Source organism: Desmodus rotundus, chromosome 3, assembly GCF_022682495.2.
Source record: "Desmodus rotundus isolate HL8 chromosome 3, HLdesRot8A.1, whole genome shotgun sequence".
NCBI lineage: Eukaryota > Metazoa > Chordata > Mammalia > Chiroptera > Phyllostomidae > Desmodus > Desmodus rotundus.
The window spans coordinates 109171871-109182195 of NC_071389.1; positions in this window are offsets into that span (position 1 = coordinate 109171871).

A 10325-nucleotide genomic window follows, 5' to 3' on the forward strand; every position below is an offset into this window, starting at 1 on the left:
GCACCTCCCCGCGTGTGCAAACACCGAAGGAGCTAATAAAAAGCCCTAATGCGATGACTAACCTAATACATGTTAGTTTCCCTCCTTCCTTCCACAAACTACTCTAATGCAAGGCAGAAAGTGATGCGTCACAAGAGAGGAAAGGAAAAGTGTTGAGGGTTCAGAGAATGGAGGAACAATTACTTACAGCTAGGAGACCTCAGAAAAGTTAATGGAAGAGGTGCCATTGCACTTGGCTTTGAAGATTTAAATATGCAGGAACAGCAGGCGGGAACAACATGGGCAAAGTCCAGGGGCAGGTGAACGGCTAGAGTCGCAGAGAATGTTGGGAGATAACCGGGGACCGTGCCATGGAGGGCCCTGATGCTGCTAAGATTAAACCTCAGCTATAATCAAAGGTACTTGAGGAGGAAAGGTGAGATTAGTCGAGCTTTGCTTTATAAATATAAATCTTATAGCTGGGTTTTTATCAATTGGAGAGGAATTCTTATCAATTCTAGAGACAAAAAGTTATGACAAAAGGTAATGATGGTCCAAACTACGGTGGTGAAATGGAATAAAAGGTAGATGGGAGATTCAATAAGTAGATTCCGTGGGGGAAAGCACGGAAGAACCCTTATGTATATTTGTAGCCTCAGGGACAGGAAGGAGGTTGCCTCTTTAACAGAAACAGGAGAAAGGCAGAAGTGAATGCCAAACTGCTGAAGTCTGTTTGGAACTCTTCAGACTTCCGGGAAGAAGGAAACTTCAGGCAACTTAGATACTGAACTAGAGCTCAGAAGAGAGGTCCCGCGCAGAGGATCTGTCTGTGAGTCGCCAACACCAAGAATGATGGAGATGATGACACAGAGGAAAGAAGAGAAGAGGGCTGGGGTCAGAGCTCTGGGACGTGGGCATCATGGGGGTGGAGGACACAGAAGGCAGAGAGGAGGAAGGAGGAGCAGGGGGACTGAAGGATGGACAGTGAGTGCAGCCTCATGGAAGCCCAAGAAAGGGGAGCTCCTGGCAGAGGGGGAGCTCACTAGTGACTGGTGGTGCAGAGAGGCTAAAGAAAACAAGGAGTAAGACTGGAGGTTTATAATTCAAAGCTCATTGACAGTATCTTTTATACCCTTACTCATTTTTGTTGATGGATTTTTTTTGCTTTTGGATTTCACAAGGATAGCTTTTGTAACAACAACAAAAATTACTAATGACCTTGAGGAGGTAAATCCCAGATTGCCAAGGCTGAAGGGAGAGTCCAGAGCTAGGAAGCACCGTGGCGACTGTAGACGGATTGCTCTTTGAGCAGTTTCACAAGAGGAGAAAGATACAGCTCAAGTAAGCACAGAGCCAAGGGACGGCTGCTGTGCTGCGCTAGGACTCGCCTCCCTTGGGAGAGCTGGCTAGTAAATTCTGAGGAATTCTGTGAGCTTCTTGTTAAATTGGCTTGAAATACTCCCACAATGTGAGTGTTTACACAAATGCTACAGATCAGCCACCTCCCCTCACCCCCAGCCAGCTGTGAACACGTCACTGTTAAGGTGGAGAAGGCAAGCACGTCTCTAGGCTGTGTGGATAAGTACAACAGAGAGGGAGAGATTGAAAAGTGGGTTAAGGTAGAGAGATGGGAGGATGGCAGAAGGGAGCGGACGCAGTGCCACGGTTTCACGAGGACCAGGGTATCCCCACGCCTGGCAGGGGCACTGAGGTTATAGAGGAGGTGGGATCGTGAGGACAAGATGTTGGAAGGGCCATTGCACGGACTCAGATGAAAGAGCTAATGAACCTTCTAACCTGCTGACTTAGCTGAGCTACTAAGCTTCAACTCCGTATCTCAGCAACCAAAAGAAATTAGGTCAAACTAAGAAAAATATGCTTGGGGACAAAATAATTTCTTTCTTTTAATCTTCACCCAAAGATACGTTTATTGACTTCTTTTTTTAGAGAGAGAGAGAAACACTGATGTGAGAGAGAAACGTCAGCAGGTTGCCTCCCGTGTATGCGCAACTGGTGATTAAACCCACAACCTACGTGTGTACACAGGCCGGGAACTGAACCCGCAGCCTTTTGGTGTACAGGACAATGCTCCAACCAACTGAGCCACCAAGCCAGGATCCGGGAAAAAATAATTTTAAATGAAGCTGGAGAGCTAAGCCTTCACTGTGTTCGGTACGTCTTTGGGTGCTGGGCTTGATGCCTTAGAAGTTTCATCATTGCCACCGTTGAGACTTGTGGTGGTAATCCCTCAACCCCATTACCCAGGAGAGTAGCCCGGCCATCCCAAACGAGAACTGGACAAGAAGGCACATTAAGTTTGAGAGAATGGGGCCCTCGAACATGGCACTCTGCACTTCCTTACCTAGGAGAAAACAAACAGTGCAGCTTGACCAGAAACTAGACTAAGACGTGAAACATGGTTCTGTGGAGACTGTAACCCTAGAGCCGCACTTGAAGCTTCTTCTTTCAAATAAGATGTGTGAGATCTGCTCTTTCCTGATACTCCTACAATATATTCCTTCACCTTTCAGAATTTTTATTTAATTTTAAAAGGTTTCATAATAAAAATGACATTTTATCCAAAACACATCTAACTTTCATTATAGGTTTTATCAGTGTTCTGTGTAGGCTCACACACACACGCACACAGGAAAAGAAAAGGAAGTACAAGCAAGGGTGGGAGAGAGAAAGAAAAGACGGAAAGGCAGAGACAAGGACAGAAAAGGATGTCCTGATCAGCTGGGGGGCCGGGAACCAGGTGCGATTTAAGAACATTCTATAAAAGCACTCACATCTCTCAGGCTCCCTTCACAGGCTGCAGGAAACAAAGGAATTTCACCACATTTCAGGGCTGATTGGAGGAGAGAGCTACCAGCTGTTTCCTTACTTAAGACACCAGTCCCACAGGCTCCCTTGCAAATGCCAGAAATGTCAGGCCCACTCCCAGGCACATATCTCAGGAACGACATTCTCAGGGCAGCTGAGGACACTTGGTTCTGTTCCCTGGCATCAGCAGTGTCTTTGACTAACCCGCCTGGCCCTCTACTGCTGAGATCTCCAGCGGGAAATTCTTTGCAACTCTATAAGATATATCATCTGGCCCATAAATAAAACCCTGCTTTTCTTTCCTTTGAGGATAACCAGTGTCCTCAGTAGACAGAGAGGGATGTCAGTTCTCAAAGTCAGATGGAGTCCAAGATCCCAGACTCAAAGGTCAGGGAAGGGTCAGCCTCTTTGATTGGAAGTTTAAATTAAGGAGGCTTTCACTATCATAGCTCAATGGAAATTACTTGGAAAGTGACACGCTATGAAAAGAAGCGAAAACGACACTGCAAAGAGAGGACTAGTAGTCATAACAGAATCTTAAAAAATGTGAAGGGGGGTGGTAATGAGAATTTCTCAGTATGTGCCTGGGACTTGCCCCAGGCAGGAGGGGAGCATGGGGTCTGATCTGCTTGGCCTTCTTATTGTGAACTAAGCTCGGGCATCCTGGTTTATAAAGTAGTGCAAATCTGTGTAAATCTGTGTTCAGGATTTCTACAGATCTAGTTTGTAGGATAGTTTCTGAATCTTAAAAAAGAGAGCACTACCAGTGGCAGGTCATACGCACGGAGACCTCGCCACGTGCCAGGCCCTGCACAAAAAGGTTTGCATACATGGTCTGATTTAAATCTCAGAACGACGGGATTACTTACACCTCCACCCCTTCATCACCGGGACTTCATAGATGACTAGATGAGGCTTTAAGAGGTTGAGTAGCTTGCCTTTAAGGTACTGGAGAGGACAGTAGCTAGTAAATAAGAGATGGAATTTGAGTCTGGCTCCAAAATCCGTGCATTTAATTAATTACCAAGACCTTGAAACTCAAAAAAGCTGAGTATAAAGACACAAGCCAGACAGAGATCTTTGCAGACCAGAAATCAAAGCCCCAATTCTATAAATGAGATTCTGTGTGACAGTCACTTATTTTTTTACTGAACCTTGGTTTCCTTACCTGCATAATAAACTAGTAATATCTACATCAGACTTACTATGAGGATTAAACCAAACAACACCCAGGGAGTGCTCGCCTGTTCGTGTGATGTGGGGCACTCATGACCCTGTTGGGACAGGGACCCCAAGTCCCTCTCTCCGCTTCTCATTCTCTTGCTCGTTTGTTCATTCATTCACTCTTTCATTCATGGACAAGGGTTGGAGAACCTGTAATGTTCCAGTCACTGTTCTAGGAGCTGGGGAGACAACATGAAAAGACAGTCCTTACCCTCAAAGAGTTTACAGTCAAGTTAAGAGACAGGCAAGTAATGGGGTCCTGGACCTGATTCCAGTACGTGGGGGGGGGGGGCTTCCACATCACCAAGCAATCCTCCGACACCAGCAGGCCAACCAGAATTCAGCTCAATTCTGACACTATCTACCTGGAGTTAGATTCCACAGGTAATGGACTCCATCCCAGAAAAACCCCACCCAATTCAGATGCCAATCACAAGCCCAGGTTGTTACCTGTGCTTTGGACCAATGGGCTGTAAATCACGGGTTCCCACAACCCCCTTATTGGGTTTGATGAATTTAGTACAGCAATTAATTTTGTCTTTATGGTCCTGGAGCAACTTCAGGAACTGGAGAACAACCAAATTGTATAACAAAAGATGATCCCATAGTTGTTATCACCCAGGAAATTCCAAGGGTCTTGAGAACTGAGAGCCAGGAACCAGGACCAAGAGCAAGCACATACCAGAGTATATTTGGTCATCCGAATGACCAGGTATGTATTTTTATAATTCGCAGTCTCATAGCAAGAAATCCTACTGTGATGAGACCAGTGCTTTATGGGGAATACAAGAGAGTATAGGAATATAGCAGAAGGAGCCCCTAGTTTGCCTGGGAGAGCCAGGCAGAGCTTAACACAGAAGGAAAGTTTGGCTTTGCCCTGAGGCTTGTAGAATGAGGAAGAGTGAGCCAGACAAGTGGCAAGATTCCTTCCAAGAAGAGAGAAGCACGTGTGAGGGGAGCCCTGAGAGAGCCAGACAAGTGTGAGGCAGTCCCACCATCAGAGGCTGCTGAGGGCACCCCCAGTGCAGTGGAGGCACGAGCTGGAGCAGGAGACGGGGACCAGAGAGCAGAGGGGGCAGGGACACATTTGACTCTCTTCTGTGGGACCTTACAGCGATGAAGTTCTATATTCCACAAGATGAGATCAACTCTTCATTTCAGTTTAAACAAGTACCTACTGAGGAATCTTTAGGCATCATCTTTGCCCTTTAAAGAGTCTACAGGTAAAATCTTCGTCCTCCAAGTGACCATAAGTAATGCTATTTCAAGCAAGTTGTCAGCATCTTAGAAGCTCTGCCACTTCCTGGGCAGAAATGTTTTTCTGGGCACAATCCGTGCAGTCTCCTGTTCCTTCCCCTGCGGGACATCAGCAAAACTCCCCATCACAGTTTGGACCTGGGACCCCTGAAGGTCTCTACATTTGGTTGCCCAGGATGCTGAGGCCAACAAACCCCACCTGTGCCTCGTCCTGCCATCCTCAGTCACTGGCCATGATGTGGACCTCCTGGTGTCCTTGCTGCCTCCATCACACCGTGCCTTCTTTTCCCTGGTTTCCCAGCTGCTCCCCGCCCTCCTACCCTGTGCCCTGTTGTCACCTGGATCAGCCATACTATTATCTTCCAACTCTCCCACCTCTTCACCTTACAGAACCCTGTCCAAGCCCCCAATCACCCCCAGCCTCTCTCTGAAGCAGAGACCCCATTTTCAACGCCTCAGAGCCTCAGGTGGCAGCAGCACCCTTGCCTCTTACTGCTGCTTCCTGACCATCACTCCTCTACTCCTGTGCATAGACTTCTCCTCTGAGGTCCAGGCCACACTCGCCATATACATAGCCGACACCTTCTGACCTTCTTATCCTCCCTCGCCCCATCCGTGGAGGCCATTGACACCTTGACCATGGTATTCCTCTGTACCCACGTCATCATGCAACATCATGCAACATGCACTGGTCCCCATCTGGGCACCAGTGACCTTCCCGGTCCTTCACTTCAGGCTCCCCATCTCATGACCATAGTTTGGACCTCGGCATCACCCAGAGCTGACTTCCCTCAGAATCTTATACTTGAGTACCTTACTCTTGACCAGAATCTACTATCATCCTGTTCTGTAAGTTTATCCATTTGCCTACCCACCAAGACCCCCTGAACTCTGGTCTCTCTGTATTTCTCCTGTCAATTCTGCCATGATGGCCCCACTTTTCCTCCATCCGGCCTCATTCCTGGAGTTCATCACTTTCTTCCCTCTGTTAATAAATCTCTAAGTGCCCTGGCTGGTGTGGCTCAGTTGGTTGGAGCATCGTCTAGCAAACCAAAAGTTCACGGGTTTGATTTCTGGTCAGGGCGCATGCTTAGGTTGTGGGTTTGGTCCCCAGTTGGGGTGTGTAGGAAAGGCACAACCAACTGGTGTTTCTCACATCAGTGTTTCTCTTCCTCTCTTTCTCCCTCCCTTCCCCTCTCTCTACACCCCCTCTCCTATCCTCTCTCTCTAAAAGCAATGGAAAAAATGTCCTTGGGTGAGGATATAAATTAATTAATTAATTAATCTCTAAGTGTTCCCACCACATTGCTTTTCTACCACTTCCTCCTCATTATGTCTAAATCTTGGATGAACCCAATAATCTGTTTTTCTGGTTGCCACAGGTAGTCATTTCAATGGTGATGCAGAAAAATCAAAACCACTATGGACAGATATGGAGTCCAACCTTCAGTGCCCTTGTCAATTCACAGGTCAGCTCCGTCTCCGAAACCTTGTGACAGCCATTCCAGCTTTCACATTTCCCTTGAATCCATCGAGAGATGAGTCTGCAGTCATGCATCCCCTCAACTTCCTGCCTGCAAGCCTTCTAAATTATCTGCATCTGTACTTGCCCTCTACTTTCTCCCTCCATTCCCAGAGGGAAAGATGTGTTCTTCCACCCTGGCTGGTGTGGCTCAGTGCATTGAGTGCCAGCCTGCGAACCAAAGGGTTGCCTGTTTGATTCCCAGTCAGGGCACATGCCTGGGTTGCGGGCCAGGTCCCCGGTAGGGGGCACATGAGAGGCAACCACACATTGATGTTCTCTCCCTCTGTTTCTCCCTCCCTCACCCTCTCTCTAAAAATAAATAATTTTTTTTTAAAAAGAAAGATGTACTCTTCCTATTTCTGCCCTTTCTGTCTCCTTCATGACTAAGAGCTTTCTTCATTGGGCCCCTCTTTTATGTTTTCAACTTCTCCACTGGCCTTTCCTCAATAGCCTGTAAAATTTATCAAGTCTCTTCAATACTGTAAACACCCCTTTCCTTTCCATACTCATTAACTTTCTCTTCCATTTCACTGCCAAACTGCCTTCTCACGTCTCCATTTCCTTCCACTTTGTGCGTCGCTTGGCCCTCTGCTGCCACAACTGTAGAGCAACTTCTTTGGAATCTACCAACAACCTCCCATTTGGCCTATGGACTCCTTGCCTTCTTATGTTTGACCGTGTGTGTATCTGATGGTGTTGACCACGTCTTTCTCTAAAAACTGCCTTGTTCCTTCATTTCTTTACACTCTACTCTCCTGGTTCACCTCCGCCTCTTTGCCCATTACTTCTCAGCTTCTGGTAAGGCTTCGTGTTCTCTGTTCAGCCCTTTCATAACTACATGCCCTCCTTGTCACTCTGTGTGATCACCCTCATCTACTCTTTGGTTTCAGCTACCATCCCTGTGGGGGTGACTTTGAACCACACATCTAGTCTAGAACTCTCTTCTGAAGTTTACTCTTGGGTATTCAATTGCTTTTAGACACCCCACTAGAATGGACAATATAAAACTCAACATGCCCTGAACTAACTCACTTTTCCCTCCCAAGCTTGCTCTTTGTTGCATTCGCAATCTTGAGAAATGTCACCACGGGCCATCCAGTCACCCAAGCCAGAATCCAAGAGTCATCTTTGATTCCTTATCACTCTCCTATGCAGCACCCTCAGACACCTTCTGTTCAGTTTTACTCCCCCAGTACCTGTCATAACTCTTCCCTCTGCATCACTTCACGGAACAAAGCTCATTTCTTATCTTATTTGAACAACTTAAGTCTTTTCATTGGTTTCTCAGCCTTCAATCCAGCTACTACCACCCTTCAATCTGTCTTTCTCTCTGCTTCCAGAGTAATATTTACAAGACACAAGACACAACTATTCAGTAGTTTCTCTTTGTTTGTAAGATAAAACCCAAGTGCCTTAGCATGTTGTATGAGATCCTTCAAGCTCAGCTACCATCCATCCACATTTTCTCCTCCAGACAGGCTTTTGCTGGAACCTTATGTTTCAGCCAACCACATGCACTTCCTGGAACATGTCTAGCTATTTCCAACTTGTGAGATTTTGTTCTGCTCCTGCTGCTTAGAATTGCTTTTCTCTCCTTTAGTACTTGGCAAATAGCTACCTACCTTACAAGACTTGGCTCGAATACCATCTAGTCTGCTTTCTCTCCTTAGTGAGAACCAACATCTCTCTATTCTGCATACAGGTCTCTATCATAGCACCTTCGATGCGATGTTGCACTTTATGTGTTTTACTTGCTAGCACGTGCAGAGAGGGAACATGTCTGACTCATCCTGACATCGCCAGCACAGTGCGTGGCTGCTGGAAGACAGCAGTGATTTTCTTTAGTGTGTCAGCTGTCTTGAAATGTAATTTACATACAGCGAAACTCACCATTTTTAGTGAACAAATCAGTGAGTTTTGACAAATCTATACAGTTGAGTACCATCGCCGCAATCATGACATAGAATATTTCTCTCTCTCCAAAACTTCCTCGGACCCTTCTGTGATCCTCTCCTCCCAGCCCTGGACCCTTGGCAACCTCGGATTCCCTTTCTATCACTATAGATTTGCCTTTTGTAGAATTTCATATAAGTGAAATCATGTAAGTATGTAACTTTTGCGTCTGGCTTCTTTCACTTAGTATTATAAGGGGAGACCCCAGAAAGCCCCAGAATTTATTTATAAAAAATGGCATATTTATTATTCTTACATGATTACACTTCAGTCACTTTCAAAGTACTCTTCATGTGATGCAATGCACCTATCGAGACTTTTTCCCACTGCTCAAAACAGTTTTTGAACTTGTTGTTTTTGATGCCTGTTAGTGGTTCTGCTATTTTTTTTTCACTTCTTCCACATCAGCAAAATGTTTCCCTTTGAGGACTTTTTTTCAGGGAAACAAACAGAAAAAGTAATTTGGGGTGAGATGTGGTGAATAGGAAGGGTGGGGCATGGGGGTCATGCCATTTTTTGTCAAAAACTGAACACTCAGTGCAGTGTGGGCAGATGCATTTGTAAATCCCCCAACATGAAATGGGCAAATGTGTTGAAAGTCTCCAAAAAAATTCACTGAAATTGAATGCAGCCTCTCACAACAATGCCAGCTGGTGCACTGATACAGATGGGTTCCTAGAACACTCACCTAACAGTGGAATCCTGTACTACAAGGGGCCTGTCCTCCAGAAGATAGCTCTGTTTTGGGGGATCCCCCATTGTATACTATTTTAGCGATTTAGCCGTGCTTTTGCATGTCTTTAATTCAATCCTTCTCTTCCTGTGTAGTATTGCACTCTACACCTACACCACAATTGGCTTATCCACTCACAGCTTGATGAGCACTTACAGTGTTTCCAGTTTGGGGCTGTTATGAATGAAGCTAATAAGAACTTTTGGTGCAAGTTGTGCGGACGTATTGTAAGAGTGGCATTCCTAGATGATATGGTAGGTGTATGTTCACTTTGTAAGAAACCGCCAAACTATTTTCCCAGGTGACCATAACATTTTTCATTCTGACCATCAATGCACAGGAGTTCCAGTCATTCTATATCCTTGCCACAGTCCGTGTGAGCTTAGCTATTCCAGTGGGAGTGCGGCGGTGCCTCACTGATTACTGATGTTGGCGTCTTTTCAGTATTCACTTGTCACGTACATATCTTCACCGGTAAAGGTATTTAAAATCTTTTGCCAATTTTTTTAAAGGCTGTTTTCTTTTTATTTATTTGCATGCATTGTGGACATAAGTCCTCTGTCATACATATGTTTTGGAAATACTTCCTCCCAGTCTGTGGCTTACTTTCTAATTTCTTTTAGCATTTAAAAAAATTATTTTTAGAGAGAGGGGAAGGGAGAGAGAAAGAGAGAAACATCAATGTGTGGTTGCCTCTCAAGTGTCCCCCAGTTGGGGACCTGGCCTGCAACCCAGGCATGTGCCCTGACTGGGAATCGAACTGGTGACCCTTTAGTTCGCAGGTCAGCACTCAATCCACTGAGCCACACCAGCCAGGGCCGCTTTCTA